We start from the raw sequence: 20,250 nt of genomic DNA, 5'->3' as shown, positions 1-20,250 counted from the left end.
CTTTTTGAGGAAAAGTGTCTGTGGCCAATCTAGACGTGGTTTTCCACAAAAAAGCCCCGATCGCCATTTTCGCGATGGGGGCTTTTTTGCGGAAAACACTACTGTGCTGTCTACACTGGCCCTTTTGTGCAAAAGTCTTTTGAAAAAAGACTTTTGCCTGAATGGGAGCAGCACAGTATTTCAGAAAAGCACTGACAATCTTACATGAGATCGTCAGTGCTTTTCCGGAAATTCAAGCGGCCAGTGTAGACAGCTGGCAAGTTTTTCCGCAAAATCAGATGATTTTGTGGAAAAACTTGCCAGTCTAGACACAGTCTAAGAGTTTAATATTCTAAGGCACCACTACAAGGCATGCTTAAGATAGTTTAGGTGCCTATGTTAAGAAGTGAAAATTTGACTTTGCATTTGTTAGGTTTCTATCTTTTTTTCTAACTCAAAATTTCTCAAAAGCCAACTTGCACTAAAAATTGCTTGTATCTTAACTTCACCAGAGAGAGGTACATGTGAGTGTGTGTGTTTGGGGTGGGAATTTCCTTTTTTCTTGTTAATGTAATTAGGACTAATTAACCCTGTAATTAATCCTGTTCCTCCCCATCCTAGGAACTCCAGAAGCAGAGAGGTCCAGGGCAGTGAGGAATATCCCTTTTTTTCTTTTGACCACATACTGTTCTAGCCACAGTCCTCACATACCATCCTGTGGATGAGAATCCCGATGCTGCAAGGGAATCCCACTCCTGCAAATCTCTGTAAGTCCTCGGGATCTGAGCTCCTCTCCTGTAAAACCTGGGAGGGATGTGGGAGTGTGATTCCCTTCCTGTTGACTGCCTAATGTCTGAAGAGCTGGGGCTATCTTCCTATGTCTTATAAGAAAGGGAGGAAGGTGGCTGATAAACACAGCTGGGAGGGAAGACTCTACTCTTCCTACTGCTCACCAGCCCAACAGAGGAGATTAAGGGGTACAATAATAACCACCTTGCTGTTGCTCTTGCAGCTTCTTGTTGTTCCCTAGATGCCTTGAAGGGATGTCTACTGAGTGAAGAATCTCCTCCCTTCTCCCTCATTCCTTTGAATCTGCTTGTAAGCCTTCAATCTCCAATATGAAGTTTGTCAGAGTCTGCTCTAGCTCACCCCACACACATAACCCACACTCAGCAATCCATAGAGGATCAACAGCTCCTTCTCATGAGCCTCAGAGGGGAGTGGGCCTCTTCACCCTCCTGGAGCTTGGATGTGGATGCTCATCAGTGCCCCAGCAAACCTTAGGAGGTACCCGTGGAATTGCCTCACAACCTTTGAATGCTCATCAGACTCCTGATAACTGAAGAGCATCCCTGGCAATTCAAAAGAATCCAACAGACTCATGATGATAAAAAGCTCTCTAGTCAGCTTCTGCTAAGCCAAAACTGGTTCATGTAGATCTAGCCTGCTGTCTAAATCTCATGAGGGTTGAGAAGGCTCCCGATGGGGCTCCTAAATCTCAGAGGCTGAGGTAAGTGTCAAATGAGCCAAAGGAATGGAACAGTGTGATCCACCTCAGAGTAAGGCTCCCAGGGTTCAGAGGAATGTAAATATCCTACAATGTGTGGCCTAACACTTACCATCTCATCAAGCTTTTTAAAGCTCACCAGGGGTTCTCTCCTTCTGAAGAACTTAATGGTCCCTCAGGAAGTAGAGAGGATGCTTTCTTGCTCTCTCCTGAAAGCCCTCTTCTCTCTCAACACTCCTCCCTGCAGATCTCATGTGGTTGGCAGTGGCAGGACAATTGGGTGCCAGCAGAGACTTCATGGGAGCTATGAAACCAAGGCGGTATACCAGCCCTTCCTGTAACCCTCATTCACTCCTTCTTAGGGAGCTGATTTGATTCCCTACTGGATCCTATCTGGGCTATAGGAAACAGAAAATATTTTGGAGGGAAAAAAAATCTCTCATTCATTGACCTGCCTTTCTAGTCACAGAGATATATTTTTTGACTAATGTCTTTAGGAAATGGGGTTTTGAGTTGTTTTCCCCTCCTTTTCTGTTAGATGAAAGCTTAGGTCACCAGCAGTAATTCAATGTGCTATTGCAAAGGACAGCAGAGCAGATGTTCCATAGGGAGACTCTATAAACAAATATTAATAACTTTAGAAACAAGACTGTGATCAATTAATTTTTGGTCCTGGGCTCTAGAATCCAGCAAAGGGAATCTAATAAATTAAGTTTTATCTCACCTGTTCTTTCTGTGTTTTTGCTACAACATGGAAATATAATCAGGCTTCTTGAGCTCCAGGGACCACTTCAGTTTTTAGTGTTTCTAAGTCACTTCAACCTTTGTAGAAAAATATAGGTTAGCTTCAGCTCTGCCCTACCAGATTTGAAGCCTATAGGACTTTTCAGGGTGTTCTGAGGATATGATCCATTAAAGACTGTGAGGTGGGCATATACTACAGTGACGGGGTCCATAGAAATACTTAGAGAGATTGATAATGAAACCTCAATCACAAATTTAATTATAGAGCAAAACCTATAGTGCTATAATATAAGGACAGAAATAATTGATGGATAAAGCATGTTCCATTGATTCATGTGCTGCTAGCACCATCATTCACATCCGTGGTGTCCAACCAGTTATGAAGCAGTAGCCACAATAGTGCTGGACCACGGATTTTGCCAGACCAGAGAGTCCTGGATTTGGGAGGTCCAACCTGTATAAATATATTCCTCTGTAATAGCCTTGAAGTTATCAAAGGATTTTGCCATGCATTTGCTTTGTAAGGAAATTCACTGTGGACCTAGGAAAAAAAAAAGAAAACAGTTTGAAATGCACAAAAAAGCTTATTACTTGATACAAATAGTTTTCCCAAGTCAAAAGCTTAACAAAAATTATAAAGGGATATAATTCTTTTCACTGAAAGTTGGCTCTCCTGTCTCTTTGAGAGTGAGTTCTCAACCAATAACTTTAATTAATGGACAAGCCAGATGCTGAGAACAGAGGGCAACAACAAGGTCAGGTACTTGTAGAAGAGCCACACTTCTATTATTCATGAGTGCTAAAAGCAGTGAAGGACCCAGTCTTGCACATGCTAGTGTCAAAACTCCAATTTTCTTTAATAATACAGGATCAGTCCCCAAACTTGATACTTTTAGAAGTTCCATTCTGCACCCTTAATCACACTGAGGCTATGTCTACACTATGAGTTTTTTCCGGGATACCAGAGGTATCTCGGGAAAAATTCCGCCACATCAAGGGATTTTCCTTACAAAAGTCTGCTCTTCTGCTTTTTTTTGTGGAAGAGCAGTCACGCTCTTTTGGAAGCCCTATCTTCTTCCTTCCATGAGGAAGAAGGGCTCTTCTGAAAGAGGAGGCTTTTCTGAAATTTGGCCAAGTGTAGACGGGCCAAATTTTGGAAAAGCATCTTCCGACAAAACTATCGGAAAAAGGTATGCAATTTGCAATCCCTTTGGGGTTAACTGTAGAATAAGGTGCTATTCAGCATGAGAATGGGCAGCAGTACTGGTCTCTTTGGCAGTGCCTTATTGTTTTGTGAGCAAGGCCTCCATGATTCGTGAGAACCACTTATACTGCTAAATGCACTTTCTTGTGCATTTTCTGTGAGGAGTCCTTGGTTCTGAAGCCTCCTTCCCCATTTGTCTGCTAGAGCCCAGATTTAGTCATCTCCCAGGCACTCTGCAAAGCCCATCTTTCCACTCTTTGGGTATGTCTACTCTACAGCGTTATTTTGAACTATCTTATTTCAAAATAATGTGTCTAGACACAAAATGCATTTCGAAATAGCGCGTCCACACGGATAGGATGCTGATCACATTTAAGACCAGCCAGAACTGGTTCTGGCAGGGCATCAGGTCAGGTCTGGATCTGGGTCTGCCCCTGGTTAAGAGCTGCCACCTGTGGCCCTGGCATACACCTGATGCAGCTCCTTTATTTTCATGCAAACCTTGTGTGGCTGCTGCCTGAGGCTATCTGAGACCTGTGCTTAGAGGGACCCCCTCCCCGGATAGCCGGTTCTAAGGTTTCCCTGCTTGCTTGCCTACCTTGCTGAGGGACAACAAAGCATTTTTTTTCTCTGCGTGTTCTGGTTGCCCTCACTCAGGACACACAGCACTCTGCAGCATGAAGCCGGAGCTGCCTCTGGGCACTCCGGTGCTTCTCCTGGACGTGTTGCTGTGAGCCTGGCAGCACATTCTGCAGGTAGTAACAGTCTCCCTGGTGTGCCCCACTGGGAGCTTGTGCTTCATTCCTCCCTCAAGTCCTTCCACTTACCCCTCCCTAACACCCCTTCCTGCTGTACAATAAAAGACACGTGTTCATTACAACAAAGCCTCTTTATTGAACAAAACTTGGGTGGGGGAGAATGAAACTGAGGTGAAACTGGGGAAAGAAGGTGGGAGAGGGGAGCAGTGAGGGTGGGAGAGGAGAGGGGGAAACCTGGGAGGAGGGAGCTGGCAGGGGGAGGCAAGGTGAGGAAGGGGGAGGAGAAGCTCAGGGCTCAGGATTGGGAGTCTCGCCAGCCCAACTGTCTCCCAGCACCATGGAATGAGGTTTACCAATTTCAAAATAAGCCCTCCGCTATTTCAATTTAATTTCAAAATAGCAGTTTGGCTGTGTAGACGCTGGTAAAGTTATTTCAAAATAATGGCTGTTATTTCAAAATAACTTTGCTGTGTAGACATATCCCTTGTTAAGAGTGTTGATGGGGGTGAGTGCTGAGCTGGATATATGTATGTGTAGCCCATTGGTTATTAGCTGATTTTTAATTTATGGGATTGGCACCCATAAAATAGAGATAGGTACCTAGAGTTGCAGTTTATAAATTTGAATAAATACAAATGTAATAAGCAGTGTTCCCGCTAAGATTTTTCATCCATGAGCGGAGTGAGTTTTGACTTGTGCGCCAACAATGAGGTCATTTGTGCTTGTTCAGATGTGTGCTACTGTGGCACCCACCAGTGGGGCTGCTCTGCAACAGATGTCCCAGCTAGTGCCACCCCACCTCATCGGGAGAAGGTGAGACGTGTGCCGTTCATCCCCCTCCCGACAAGGCAACCTGGGCAATCTGTGTGCAGGGCAGGGACTTCCCCAGGCTGCTATTTACAGGGCTGGTTGTGAGTCCCCACCTGGGGCAGAGGGAAGCTGTGGACACCACCCAGAGTTTGCAGGGAGTGAGGTGCTGGGAGTGGGGCACTGACATGAGTTTGAATTCTGCGGCCCGTTATTTTGGAATAACAGGCTTGGGAGTATGGATGCATCACTTACAAAATCGACCAGGGTGAGGGGGGTTATTTCGGACTAAGGTCTATTAGACTAGAGCTAATAGAAGCTAAGGAGTGACTTGATCACAGTCTGTGAGTATCTACATAAGGAAGTGAAATGTGTGTAGCATTCATGTTGGCAATAGCCTCGAGGCTTCAATGACAGCCACAGAGTGAGGTCCCAGGCTCTTCTGTAACTCCCTTTCGTGTACCCCATTTACTGAGGATCTCCAGTATACGACCCTTTTACCTATGAGGTGTTCTTCACTGCCTCCCACCAAACAGTTACAGAGTGTTTGTACCTTCTCCACTAGATGTCCTCCTCTATGTACATAACGTTACTTTCCTGTAATGAAGCTCCTGTAACTTTATCAAATCATTGATGCTCTTATCATTTGTACAGTCCCCAAACCTCTCTTTCCACAGGAGGAATACTGTCCATTTATCCCAAGAACACTTCCTGCTAGTTGAAGGGAACTGATTTATTGGGAATCAGTAATTCTTAACTTCCTTGCTTGACATTTTCTTTATCTCTGCTAAGTATCGTAGTGAAAACTCTACAGACATCACACAGCTTGATGCTACAATGTTTCATCAGGTAAAGAATCATATGCCACAATAATCTCCTATTTCTGAACACAGGCAATAAGATGGCATGATAACGGTAAGCAAATGCTCACTTTTTAGATGGACACTACTGTAGTCATATAATTTAATACAAAAATATAAAGCCTCTAGAAATGAGGTATTTGCAAAGTAATTAAGTGCTTACCTGCTGAGCCTTTGTTGTTAGTAGCTCTCCTGGTGTTAGTAATGGTTAGAATTAAAACACTAGATTAACCGCTTTTAGAAACAATGCCCTCATACAACCTGCACTGCTGTACTCTAGTGTCTTTGGCAATGGGTTACCTAACATTTTGAATTGATTTTCGTTGGGGGTTGGGTGAGACCCTTCCCTCTAATGTTAGAATGTTTGTTTGAACATTCTGCTTATTACAGTAATTCCTCACTTAACATGTGCCTGCTTAGCACGTTTTCGTGATAGCACGATTTTTTTTTTAGGGAACATTTTTCAAACAACATGACCCCGTCCCCGCAATAACATGATTTCCCCTAGGGTCGGCTGGTGGCGGGCAGCTGCGCGAGGCTTCCTCTGCCTCCCTGCAAAGCAGCCGAGGTTTGCCGCTCGCAGCACCATTCCCTGGGCACAAGACATCTGGCCAGAGTGGGTCAATGGGGAACTGCATGGTGAGCAGCAAACCTCGGCCGCTTTGTAAGGAGGCAGAGGAAGCCTCTCGCAGTTGCCGGTGACCGGCCAGCTGGGGAAACCCAGCCGCTGGCTGCAAGCCCCCTCCCCTGTCCTTCCCTTCCCTTCTCCAGAGCCAAACACCTCCCCTCCCTGCTATAACCCAGTCCCCTTTCTCCCCCAACCTTATGTCCCGATCCCAGCTGCTAACAAGTGCAGGTTGGAGCTGTGAGTGCACGTGCGCTTGAAACACAATCCCCACCTTTTCCATTGTTTTCAATGGGAAAATTGACCCTGCATAACACGTTTTCACTTAGCACGATCATTTTCTGAAATGTATCTACCATGTCAAATGAGGAATTACTGTATTTCTAGAGTCAAATTTCAGAACAATTTTCCATTTGCCAACTTTGAGGGATTAATATAAAATGGAACCTAGATTCAAGCCTCACCAGCTTTTCTTTTGTAAAACAGAACCATCTTTAAATTTGATAAGCTCTGTTTGAAATTTAGAACCATTTTCATTTCTTGTCCCTTCCTCCCACCATTACTCTGAGGAGTTGGACAAAATGGGACCTAGAATCAAACCAATGTTGCTGTTTGGATTTGCAAATCCCAAACCCAAAGAATGATCTTGTGAAAATCCAAAACCACACTTGGTTTTGCCCATCTATCAGAAATATATTTTCAGGACAACTCAAAGCAACATATGTTGATATTTAGCATGAAAAACCCACTATCTTTAAATAGGATGGAAGTGGTAAATTATATTCCAACCTTAAAATAAAGCAGGGCCTAGGACTGAGGTCTGGAGTTTACTTCACAGAGGGCCAAAAATTTTTCAGAAGGGAGATCATTGGTTTCACTGTCCATGTAGTAATCCATAAAGGTTTAAGCTATGAAAGAAGTGTTTTGGATGGTCCTTTGCCAGTGCCATTCTTCGGATTTGTCGAGTCCTATGGAGTACTATTAAACTGAAGCCACTATGCCTGATGGCAGCCCGGGGGAAGGTGGGGATGGGAGGGGATGATGATTTTTTAGAGATGCAATTTTATAATCATCAGCAACACACCAATGAAATATTTTTAAAGCAAATTTTGAAACTAAGTCCCGTAGACTAACACAATACATTCAGAAAGTAACAATATATACCTCGAGTTGGCAAATGCTCATTAAATGGCTTCATTACCGCTCAAATGGTTCTTTCACACTTGCATTGTCTGTTAATAAGTCTGTCAAGCTTTTTCACTTTTAAGCTATCTAGATCCTCTCTGGAGGAAACAGAGGTTAGCCAGAGAACAGGGTTAGCCAGAGGCAGGTGGGTGGACATTGAGACCTAGTGGTGCCCCAAATGTTCAGGTGCCTTATGCAACTGCGTATTCTGCGTATGGGTAAGGATGGCTCTGTCCTTTGCATCCAAGGAAGAGCTATTACTTTCCCAATGTGTTTACTAATTGATACTCTCTAATGAAGAATAGGCTGACCAGGGATTCCTTGGCGGGAATTAGGCTCTTTGGATAGAATCTCATATGTTGATTTACCAGTAGTTTCTGTGTGCACAGGTTTTTCTCAGCCAGCTATTGCAGATGTTTCTTCTTTTTCATGGTTCAGCTCATATGAACTAGCATTGGTCATACAAAACCAAACTTGAACTCCACTATCAAAATGGCTTCCTGGTAAATAGGTATGTCTTATAAAGTGTACTATCTATAGTGTTCAAGAAATATTTCTGTTCTGCATTAGGGAAAAAGCTAGCGGGTGCATTCATAGCAAATGAGGATAAACTTTCCATTCCAGTAGTAACTAAAGAGGACCTTAACAGCAACTACTGAAGTTAGCCATTTTTTAATCAGCAGCTTGGGACAGGAGCGACTGGTGAGGAAAGACATGGTAGGACACTGGCCACATGACTATCCCACCAGTAACTCCTCCCCATGCTACCCTTAACCCAGGGAAGGGCTGGGACAGCACCCCCTTCACTCCAGGTCCCACCCATGCCCTGCTGTATTTCTGTTACTTTGTTATTTAATCTCTTATTTACTATTTTGGCAGCATCTGGCAGCCCCAGGGTTGGGGTGTCTTTGTGCTAACTGCTGAACAACTATATGCAAAGGCACAATCCTCGTGCTGAAGAGTTGATGTTGTAAGAAGACAAGTGACATTGAAAAGATAGGGCAGAAGAAGGGGGATTAAATATATACAAATATGCATTTGCAGTTAAATAAATAGAAAATATATGTGCCAACTAAGCCCATTTGCTCATCAAGTGATCATTAATTAGCTGATAGGTATCAGAGTAGTGTTGAAGCAAAAAAACGCTCCTCTCTGTTTAGGCAGCTAACAAACAGCATGAGCCAAATGTGGTCCCAGCAGAGCCGGGCCCAGTAAGGCTGCTAATACAATCAATCCTAGTATCTTTATACCCTTAGCCAAACAGTCTGACGTCAGGGCATCCAATTACAGAAATCCTCAATTAAACTTGGAAAAACAAAGCCTTATTAACAAGATGGCGGACAGGTACGAGGGAGTATATCTCCTGTCCCAACCAGCCCAATTAACACATACCAATAGCCCATCCTGTAGGCCTCTTCTCACGGGGTGACAGAAAGTTTACTCTGGTCTACGTGCTTGAAAGAAAAGCTGAAATGGTTTCTGATATACAAGATGGCTTCTAGCTAAATATGAAAATGGTTTCTACAGCTTCTACAGTAGAGCTTGGTCCTAAGGAGAGACTGAAGTAGAAAACCTAGGGGTATATCTATATTTGTGCACTGGCTACCTTGAATCCAGTTATTATAGATAACAATAGCAGTGAAGACAACACATTGTAGGCTTCAGTGTAGGTAGTATAAACCTGGGCATGCAATCAGCTCACTGGCTCACTCTGAAACCTGACTCGCCTGCCCATTCTGAAGCCCATGATGTGCTAACTTTATTGCTCTTGTTACTAGCACTAGCTGGATTTAGGCTAGTCTGTGCATAGTTTCTACTATGGAGACATATCATTGACCAGAGAGTGTTCCTTTGGAACACTTTAAAACCACTCTAAACTGTTTTCTATTTTCAGGAAACCACACAGTTTTTAGTTAACTTGACACTTATAAAAGGGAAAAATTTGCCCAAAAAGCTAAAAATACAAACCATCTTGACTGGCCACTTCACTTTGAGTAGATCCAAGCCTGTCCATAAAGAAGACCAAGTGAATGAAGGCACTAGTGGAGTGCCTGGTTCTAGCTTGGCTATTAATCCTGGGAATCTGACAGAACCAAGACAGTAACAATATTTTGGTATGATTTTCCAAATATATCATTTCATATATTTATTTTTTTCTATATGTATATAGTCACCTTCAGTATCTTGGCATGGCTTCTGGCCGCTAGAGCCAAGATAGACTTTTTTTTTTTACTTGGCTCTATCCTCCAACTTTCTGGCATGCCTACTTCTACCAGGAAAGTTGGCTAGCAGAGGAACATGTTAGTCTCAGTTTGTATGCAACTGTCTGCTTTCTACAGTTAGTAGAACTGAGGAAGTCCATTTAAAATAAGCTGATAAAAAGAATAAAAATGAACACATAGAAAGTTGAACAGAACTCAGGGGATATAGTACCAAGTAATATGTGGAGCCTACAAAAACAGCACCATAAAAACCATTTTATTTAAAGTTCTTTAAAAGGTGCAGATATTAGAATGATGTCCTCAGATAACATTTGCTTGAGTAATAAATCTTGAATAGTTTAGAATAGGAATGTGGCAATTCCACTACTTTTGTCGCTGGAGATGAAATAACAGCTCCAAGAGCATCTAAATAGTGGGTAAGATTCAATATGCAACAATATCTTGATTTTTGCGGCATCTCAAAAAGCAGAGATCATAAGATATTCTTCCACCAACAGTGGAGATACCATAGCAGAACAGACTGTGCCATTATAGTGCAAGGACCAAATGTTGAAAAGAGGAGATGTAAGAGAGGCTCATATCATGGACTTCAGGTCTTCAATGCTGGTCCACAGGATCTTAAGACCTAGGCAGTCTCAGTCTGGCACCAATGATCTTCTAAGAGCGCTCAGAATAGCAGCTGAACTCTAACAAAGGACTCCAGCCTTGGGCTCTGATTAGAAGAACCCCAGAAGGGTTCCCAGCCTCTATTTAATCCAAGCACAGGAATAGGAAGTTGTCAATGTGGCTAGGTTCTCTCTGCTCAGGAATGCTTCCTCTGCAATATCTGCATCTGCTGCTGATCTGCTGGTAACTTTACTCTGCCTGCATCCTGACACCTGGCTCCCAGTTTACCCTCTGTCCTGTCCTGGACTCTGACCTCTTGGTAGTTCTGACCACTAGGTCAGGCTCCCCATATCCTGCTTGTGACACTGACACTGTGATCCATATTCATCACGGGGGTATGATGATAGGATTATGACATTATTATGCATTTTGAATAAGTTGTGCTTTTGAGATGTCATTGGAAAAGTTATGATTTGCTGAATATGATTATCCTATTTGTGTGCATGTATCATTTTGTATCTGAAGTTATGAATATTGACCCTATATATGTGATAGAAATGTAGCCGTGTTAGTCTGGTGTAGCTGAAACAAAATACAGGACTATGTAGCACTTTAAAGACTATGTAGCACTTTAAAGACTAGTCTTTAAAGTGCTACATAGTCCTGTATTTTGTTTCGACCCTATATATGTATTTCAAATGTTTTATTTTGGGTAACACTCACAACTAACCTTTCAGGTACAACAATGAAGAAACTAGACAGTGCTGGCAGCACTGAACAATGAACAATGACAATGAACCACGGATGAATTTAGCCTTCCAGTGAATGTCTCAGCTAGCTTATGAGTAATGGCTGCTATCACTCAGCATGGCATCCAAGAGCCTGTGACCAAACCACATGACACTAACTTCCATTTTGGTTCCTGTATTTTTCCACAAACTCTGCTGGGAACTTAGTTTGAAACAACGGGTTCCTGCCATAAAGAGATAATATATAAGGTGAGGAGTAACACCATGATTTGTCTTCACTCCCCCACCACTCAGTACTTGAAGGAAGCTCTGAAGGACAAAGGGGCAAGGGCAACCCAGGCAATTGCAGACTGTGCCTTAAGAATCTGCTTGTATCATCAGTCAGAATGAGAAATTGCTAACTCAAATCCTATTTATCTAGTATAGTAAGCTTAGTTTGTGGAGTTTGTTTATTTCCTAGGTAATCTGCTTTAATTGGTTTGCTGCCACTTAAAATCACTTAAAATTGATCTTTCTATAGTTAATAAACATTTATCTTAACCAGTGTGTCATTAAGTGAAGCATCTAGGAAAAATCTCATCTTGGTTAACACGGGCTTGTTGTACTTATCTTTTCCACATTGAGGGGAAAGCAAACTATATTAATGAGCTTGCATTGTGCAGATCTCTGTGCAGTGAGTATAATAATGGGTTTAAACTCCAGCAAGGACACAAGCCTGTAACGCTGGGAAATTGACAGGTGCTCTGTTGTAGATCTATAAGTGGCTGAGGTGGAGCACTCAGGTTGCTCAGTTGGGTGTGTGACTATGCTGTCTAGTTGGGACATAGCATGGCCTGGAGAGACTGCTGAATCACAAGCAGAGCAGTGTGATAAGAGCCAGCCCAACAAGATGCTTAGAGTGCACAGGGGTTCCATCTACCAGACTGCCCATGCACAGGGCCAGGTAGGAAGACAGAGCTTCAGAATCTCAATGCAAGGAGGAGACGATGGTTTAGAGAGGAGAGGGGTTTAGATTTATTAGGAACTGGGGAAATTTTTGGGATGGGGGAACCTATACAGGAAGGATGGGCTCCACCTAAACCAAAATGGAACCAGACTGCTGGCACTTAACATTAAAAAGGTTGAAGAGCAGTTTTTAAACTAAGGTCTGGGGGAAAGTCAATAGATGCGGAGGAGCACATGGATCAGACAGAGACATCTGTTAGGGGAGGTTCTATTAATAGAGATGCTCTATGTTCCAGTCAGGAGAAGAGGATGGAAGTATGGGTCAGATCAGATGAAACACAATCAAATGAAAAAAAGCCTAACACATCAGGAAATGGCAGACAGATAAATAGTGACAAATTATTAAAGTGCTTATACACAAATGCTAGAAGTCTAAATAGTAAAATGGGTGAACTGGAGTGCCTTGTTTTAAAGGAGGATATTGATATAATAGGCATCACGGAAACTTGGTGGAATAAGGACAATCAATGGGACAGAGTACAATATATATCAGAAGGACAGAACAGGTCATGCTGGTGGGGGAGTGGCACTGTACGTGAAGGATAATGTAGAATCAAATGAAATAAAAATCTTAATTGAGCCAAAATGTTCCATAGAATCTCTATGGATAGTCATTCCATGCTCCAATAATATGAATATAGCTGAATGGATATATTATTGACCACCTGATCAGGACAGTGGACTATTAAATGCTAAGGCAGATTAGAGAGACTATAAAATTAAAAAACTCAATAATAGTGGGGGATTTCAACTATCCCCATATTGACTGGGTACACATCACCTCAGGATGGGATGCAGAGCTAAAATTTCTTGATACATCTTGGAGCAACTGGTTCTGGAACCCACAAGGGGAGAGGCTATTCTTGATTTCGTCCTAAGTGGAGCATAGATGTAAATATCACTGGACCACTTGGAAATAGTGACCATAATATAATAAATGTTTTTCCCCTGTGGTGGGAAAAACACCTCAGCAGCCCAACACTGTGGCATTTAATTTCAGAAAGGGGAACGATGCATAAATGCGGAAGCTAGTTAAACAGAAATTAAAAGGTACGGTGACAAAAGTAAAATATCTGAAAAATGTCTTGGAAACTTTTCAAAGACACCATAATAGAGGCCCAAATTAAATGTATATCCCAAATTAAAAAACACAGTAAGAGACCCCAAAAAAATGCCACTGTGGCTTAACAACTGGGTAAAAGAAGCAGTGACAGATAAAAAGATATATTTTTAAAAGTGGAAGTCAAATCCTAGCGAGGAAAATAGAAAAGAGCATAAACTTTGTCAAATTAAGTGTAAAAATATAATAAGAAAAGCCAAAAAGGAGTCTGAAGAATAGCTAGCCAAAAATTCAAAAAGTACTAGTAAAATATTTTTAAGTACATCAGAAGCAGGAAGCCGGCTAAACAACCAGTGGGGCTCTTGGATGATAAAGTCATAATGGAGAAGCTAAATGAATTCTTTGCTTCGGTCCCAAACCTGAGCCATTCTTTTTGGGTGACAAATCTGAGGAATTGTCCCAGATTGAGGTGTCATTAGAAGAGGTTTTGGAACAAACTGATAAACTTAAAACAGTAACAAGTCACCAGGACTGGATGGCATTGACTCAGATAACAGGAGAGTTTGGATAGGGAGTTCTCCAGGTAAAAGAGGAGTAAAAACGGGACCCTTGTGGAGCTTCTAAAAGGTTTGAAACCTAGAAGCCTCTGTTAATTGGCTGAGCCTCAGTCAGGGGGAGGGGCTACCAGAGCTATATAAGCCGGTGACTCAGCGACCAGGGAGCTTGCAAACAGGAACAGCTAACAGGAGAGTTTGGAGAGGGAGTTTAGAGGGGGAGGTTAGAGGGCACTACTGACTTCGGACCTTTTTAAAAACATAACTCTTAAAATCTATATTCCAGAGGTTTAAAGAGAATCCCAGTTTACACTTAAACTTATTCATTAGAAAAATGGAGACAGAAGCCCAGCAGCAGAGTGGGGGCTATCCTGTTTATTGCATCGAGTGTAACATGTATGATTACCTGCCCTGTGGGCGGGTGGCGTATGTGTGCACTCGTTGCAAGGAGCTCCTGACCCTCAGAGACCGAGTTTGGGCTTTGGAGGCCAGGGTGGCTGAACTGGAGGAGCTAAGAGAGGCAGAGAGCTATGTTGATGAGACTTTCCGGGACACTGTAGTACTGTCCCACCTCCAGTCTGAGAGCCCCAGTGCTCTTAAGGAGGATGAAAGTCTCAAGGGAACAGAGCATTCAATGGGAGCAGAGGGAAATAATCCCGTAGTTGGGACCCTCCTCCCAGAGGATGTTGCGGTATCCTCTCGCACTGAAGATACCTCTGAGGGGGAGGGAGTGTTGTACCAAATAAAAGCAAGCAGGATCTTATGAGGGGGATAAGGCAAAAAGCCACATTTATTGTAAAGATAATAAAAAAATAAAAGAAAAGATAGAAGCAAACAATGTTGTTTAACTACTTATTCCTAACACTACTTAACCCTTATACACTTATATATATATATATATATATATATATATAACCATTCATTCATACATCCATTTATTCAAGTTCTGTGTATAGTTACCAGCCTGGAAGTTGCTTGTGACAGAATACTGGCCAGGTACTCTGTACACAAGTGATGGTAGTGGGGAGCGAAGTCCTGATCAGATGCGCATCTGAAGCTCCTGGTAGGCTGGCAGCAGAACCTTGGACTCTGATTCCATAGTTTTTTAGTCCAGTTTTTATAGGAATTTTTTCCTATGCCAGTTTATGGAAATTGCTGTATCATGCTGATGTTTCCAGGGTGGCTGCCAGGTGCTCATCAGTGATCTCATCGGGTGGACCTCCAGTTTCTCCACTTGACACCTTTTGGTTGCACTGGCACCTGACGCCTTCTTCAGCCCTTTGTTGCTGTATTCTCAGGCTGGCACCTCTTAGAACCATTCACTCATCATTCAAGCACTCTCTCTCTCTTACATACATTCCTTAATGTTTCCCATACAATGTTTTTGTATAATAATAACTTTACATATATCAGAGTTGTAGTTACAAAAAGTTTCTGGGTGGTATTGCTTAAAACATTCTCTGAGTGCTGAATAAAGTTAACAATGCCCTTAGTCAATTACAGGGCTTGGCTCCCATAGCAGAGTTAGTGGCTTGACAATGCATTGTTACAATGTATCTTTGCAATGTTAATTTCAAGCAGCCCCTTGCACAAACTTGAGCATGCCCTGGAGCACGGGGGGGGGGGGGGGGGGGGGGAGGGCTGTTTCTGGTTACATAGGATTATATTTTTAACAGTTCTAAGTTACATGACCTAATACATTATATTCTAAAGGGACAATAATAATCATAAATCTAAACATTTAACAATCTTAACAAATAATAATAATAATAAGAAGAATCCTAATAAATCTAAACACTTTAAGTTGTGGGGAACAAATTATGGGGAGTCACTTCCATTTGGAGGAATCATTTTCAATACATTAATGTTATCCCTACAGGAGTGCCAGTTAGGAAGAGGCAGGTGTTAGTAGTGGGTGATTTGATTGTTAGAAACATAGATAGTTGGGTTTGTGATGACCGGGAGAACCGTATGGTCACTTGCCTGCCTGGTGCGAAGGTTGCGGATCTCTCGAGGCATCTAGATAGACTTATGTGTAGTGCTGGGGAGGAGCCGGTGGTTGTGGTACATGTTGGTACCAATGACATAGGGAAGGGTAGGAGAGATGTCCTGGAGGCTAAATTTAGGCTGCTAGGAAAGAGACTGAAATCCAGGACCTCTATGGTGGCATTCTCGGAAATGCTTCCAGTTCCACGCGCAGGGCCAGGTAGGCAGGCAGAGCTTCAGAGTCTCAATGCATGGATGAGACGATGGTGTAGGGAAGAGGGATTTAGATTTATTAGGAACTGGGGACACTTCTGGGAGAGGGGGAGCCTATACAGGAAGGATGGGCTCCACCTAAACCAGGGTGGAACCAGACTGCTGGCACTAAACATTAAAAAGGCCGTAGAGCAGTTTTTAAACTAAGAGATGGGGGAAAGCCGATTGGTGAGGAGATGCACGTAAATCGGAGGGAGACTTCTCTTAGAGGAGAATCCATTGATAGAGATTCTCTAAGCTGTAGTCAGAAAGAGAGGAGGGGAAAGGACAAACCATGGGCCAGAGCAGACAAACAACTGCATTCTGAGGAATCCAATGCATCAGGGAAGGGCAGACAAATAAGCAGTGGCAAATTTTTAAAGTGCTTCTACACATGCTAGGAGTCTGACTAATAAGATGGGTGAACTGGAGTACCTCGTATTAAATGAGGAGATTGACATAATAGGCATCACTGAAACCTGGTGGAATGAGGAAAATCTGTGGGACACAATCATACCGGAATATAAAATATATAGAGAGGATAGAGCAGGCCGGGTGGGTGGCAGAGTGGCACTGTATGTGAAAGATAATGTAGAATCAAATGAAATAAAAATATTAAATGAATCAACACGTTCCATAGAATCGCTATGGATAGTAATTCCATGCTCCAATAATAAGAAATTAGCAGTAGGAATATATTACCGACCACCTGACCAGGACAGCGATACTGACATTGAAATGCTGAGGGAGATTAGAGAGGCTACCAAAATAGAGAACTCTATAATAATGGGGGATTTTAATTACCCCCATATTGACTGGATACATGTCACCTCAGGAAGAGAAGCGGAGATAACATTTCTCAATGGCTTAAAGACTGCTTCTTGGAGCAGCTGGTACAGGAATCCACAAGGGGAGAGGCAATTCTCGATTTAGTCCTGAGTGGAGTGCAGGATCAGGTCCAGGAAATAACCATTATAGGACTGCTTGGGAATAGTGACCATAATATAATAACATTCAACATTCCTGTGGTGGGAAGAACACCTCAGCAGTCCAGCACCCTGGCATTTAATTTCAAAAAGGGGAATTACACGAAAATGAGGAGGTTAGTTAAACAGAAATTAACAGGCACAGTGACTAGAGCCAAATCCCTGAAAGCTGCATGAAAACTTTTTAAAGACACCATAATAGAGGCCCAACTTAAATGTATACCCCAAATTAAAAAACATAGCAAGAGACCTTAAACAGTGTCACCGTGGCTCAACCGCCATGTAAAAGAAGCAGTGAGGGACAAAAAGGTATCTTTTAAGAATTGGAAATCCAATCCTAGTGAGATAAATAGAAAGGAACATAAACACTGTCAAATCAAGTGTAAACATGTAATAAGAAAAGCAAAAAAAGATTTTGAGGAACAGCTAGCCAAAAACTCAAAAAGAAATAACAAAATGTTTTTAAGTACATTAGAAGCAGGAAGCCTGCTAAAAAACCTGTGGGTCCCCTAGATGATCGAGCTATAAAAGGAGCAATCAAGGACGATAAAGCCATTGCGGAGAAACTAAATGATTTCTTTGCTTCAGTCTTCACGGCTGAGGACGTTGAGGAGATTCCCGAATCTGCACCGTCCTTTGTGGGTGATGAATCTGAGGAACTGTCCCGGATTGAAGTGTCATTAGAGGAGGTTTTGGAACAAATAGAAAAACTTAATGTTAACAAATCTCCGGGACTGGATGGCATTCATCCAAGGGTTCTAAAAGAACTCAAATGGGAAATTGCTGAGCTATTATCTGTGGTTTGTAACCTATCCTTTAAATCGGCTTCCGTACCTAATGACTGGAAGGTAGCCAACGTGACACCAATATTTAAAAAGGGCTCTAGAGGCGATCCTGGCAATTACAGACCGGTAAGTCTAACTTCAGTACCGGGCAAATTAGTCAAAACAATAGTAAAGAATAAAATTGTGAAGCATGTAGAAGAACATAATTTGTTGGACAAAAGTCAACATGGTTTCTGTAAAGGGAAATCCTCTCTTACTAATCTATTAAAGTTCTTTGAAGGGGTTAACAAGCATGCGGAAAAGGGGGATCCAGTAGATATAGTATACTTGGATTTTCAGAAAGCCTTTGACAAGGTCCCTCACCAAAGGCTCTTGTGTAAATTACATGGCCATGGGATAAGAGGAAAGGTCCTTTCTTGGATTGAGAACTGGTTAAAAGACAGGAAACAAAGGGTAGGAGTAAATGGTAAATTTTCAGATTGGAGAGGGGTAACTAGTGGTGTCCCCCAAGGGTCAGTCCTGGGACCAATCCTTTTCAACTTATTCATAAATGATCTGGAGAAAGGGGTAAGCAGTGAGATAGTAAAGTTTGCAGATGATACCAAACTGTTTAGGATAGTCAAGACAGAAGCAGACTGTGAGGGACTCCAAGAAGATCTCACCAAACTCAGTGATTGGGCAGCAAAATGGCAAATGAAATTTAATGTGGATAAGTGTAAAGTAATGCACATTGGGAAAAATAACCCCAACTATATGTACAGTATGATGGGGGCTAATTTGGCTACGACAAATCAGGAAAGGGATCTTGGAGTTATCATGGACAGTTCTCTGAAAACTTCCACACAGTGTGCAGCGGCGGTCAAAAAGGCAAATAGGTTGCTAGGAATTATTAGGAAAGGGATAGAAAATAAGACACAGAATATCTTACTGCCCCTGTATAAAACTATGGTACGCCCACATCTTGAATACTGTGTACAGACGTGGTCTCCTTACCTCAAAAAAGATATTTTGACCTTGGAAAGGGTTCAGAAAAGGGCAACTAAAATGATTAGGGGTTTGGAGCGGGTCCCATATGAGGAGAGGTTAAAGTGACTGGGACTTTTCAGTTTAGAAAAGAGGAGACTGAGGGGGGATATGATAGAGGTATATAAAATCATGAGTGGTGTGGAGAGGGCCGATAAAGAAAAGTTATTTATTAGTTCCCTAAATAGAAGAACTAGAGGACACCAAATGAAATTAATGGGTAGCAGGTTTAAAACGAATAAAAGAAAGTTCTTCTTCACACAGCGTGTAGTCAACCTGTGGAACTCCTTGCCAGAGGAGGCTGTGAAGGCTAGGACTATAATAGAGTTTAAAGAGAAGCTAGATAATTTCATGGAGGTTAGGTCCATAAAAGGCTATTAGCCAGGGGATAAAATGATGTCCTTGGCCTCTGTTTTTCAGAGGCTGGAGAGAGATGGCAGGAGACAAATCGCTTGATCATTGTTTTCGGTCCACCCTCTCTGGGACACCTGGTGTTGGCCACTGTCGGTAGACAGGATACTGGGCTAGAAGGACCTTTGGTCTGACCCAGTACGGCCGTTCTTACGTTCTTATGTTCTTATGTTCTAAGAGTTCTGAAAGAACTCAAATGGGAAATTGCAGAACTATTAATTGTGGTTTGTAGCCTATCCTTTAAATCAGCTTCCGTACCTAATGATTGGAAGATAGCTAACGTGACACCAATATTTAAAAGGGGCTAGAGGTGATTCTGGCAATTATAGACCGGTAAGTCTAACGTCAGTACTGGGCAAATTAGTTGAAACTATAGTAAAGAATAAAATTGTCAGGCACATGGATGAATATAATTTGTTGAAGGAAGGTCAACATGGTTTCTGTAAAGGGCAATCATGCCTTACTAATCTGCTAGAGTTCTTTGAGGGAGTCAACAAATATGTAGACAAGGGGGATCCAGTGGATATAGTATACTTAGATTTCCAGAAAGCCTTTGACAAGGTCTCTCACCAAAGGCTTTTAAATAAAGTAAGGTGTCATGGGATAAGAGGGAAGGTCATTTTTTGGATTGATAACTGGTTAAAAGACAGGAAACAAAGGGTAGGAATAAATGGTAAGTTTTCAGAATGGAGAGAGGTAACTAGTGGGGTCCCCCAAGGGTCTCTCCTGATACCCATTCTATTCAACTTATTTATAAATGATCTAGAGAAAGGGGTAAACAGTGAGGTGGAAAAATTTGCAGATGATACCAAACTGCTCAAGATAGTTAAGACCAAAGCAGACTGTGAAGAGCTTCAAAAAGATCTCACCAAACTAAGTGATCGGGCAAAAAAATGGCAAATGAAATTTAATGTTGATATATGTAAAGTAATGCACATTGGA

General features: G+C 42.2%; 1 long non-coding RNA gene across 1 annotated transcript in view; it reads left to right on the top strand.

Annotated features, from left to right (window-relative positions):
• The window catches only part of LOC142826706 (uncharacterized), a 47,850-nt gene extending 43,481 nt beyond the window's left edge, over nucleotides 1–4,369 (top strand). The window contains exons 2-3 of the long non-coding RNA XR_012900910.2: nucleotides 601–746; nucleotides 992–4,369. This is a non-coding gene — a long non-coding RNA (uncharacterized LOC142826706). The remainder of the gene's footprint in view (nucleotides 1–600; nucleotides 747–991) is intronic.
• Nucleotides 4,370–20,250: the final 15,881 nt, after the last annotated feature.

This window comes from Pelodiscus sinensis, chromosome 2 (assembly GCF_052426305.1).
Source record: "Pelodiscus sinensis isolate ZL-2025 chromosome 2, ASM5242630v1, whole genome shotgun sequence".
Lineage (NCBI taxonomy): Eukaryota > Metazoa > Chordata > Testudines > Trionychidae > Pelodiscus > Pelodiscus sinensis.
Note: the sequence above shows the minus strand (reverse complement) of the source record. Positions and strands in the feature narration are given on the sequence as shown.